Source organism: Penaeus monodon, chromosome 29, assembly GCF_015228065.2.
Source record: "Penaeus monodon isolate SGIC_2016 chromosome 29, NSTDA_Pmon_1, whole genome shotgun sequence".
Classification (NCBI taxonomy): Eukaryota; Metazoa; Arthropoda; class Malacostraca; order Decapoda; family Penaeidae; genus Penaeus; species Penaeus monodon.
The window spans coordinates 37,406,126-37,406,628 of NC_051414.1; positions in this window are offsets into that span (position 1 = coordinate 37,406,126).

The window sequence follows — 503 nt, forward strand, 5'->3', positions numbered from 1 at the left end:
AGGAGGTGATTTTAAGGAGTGATTTTAAGGAGTGATTTTAAGGAGTGATTTTAAGGAGTGATTTTGAGGAGTGATTTTAAGGAATGATTTTAAGGAGTGATTTTAAGGAGTGATTTTAAGAGTGATTTTGAGGAGTGATTTTAAGGAGTGATTTTAAGGAGTGATTTTAAGGAGTGATTTTAAGGAGTGATTTTAAGGAGTGAAAGAGGAAAACTTTAACACATCCAATTAGCGCAAGGAAGGATGCCTGAGCCGGGTAATGACTGCACGTAAGAAATCAGTAATTAAAAAAGAAAAAAATATATATATAGAGGAAAAAATGCCAAAGGAAACAGGTATTTTATATTATGATAGAGATAGGGTCATATATTCAGAAAAAAAGAGAGTTCAAACTACATTTTTTTTTCTTCTTTTTAAATAAAGGAAAATAGGGTTAGACTGATAAAAGATATGGGTTATAATTGCAATATCGATTTTTTATGTAATTTTGTACATTAATCAAG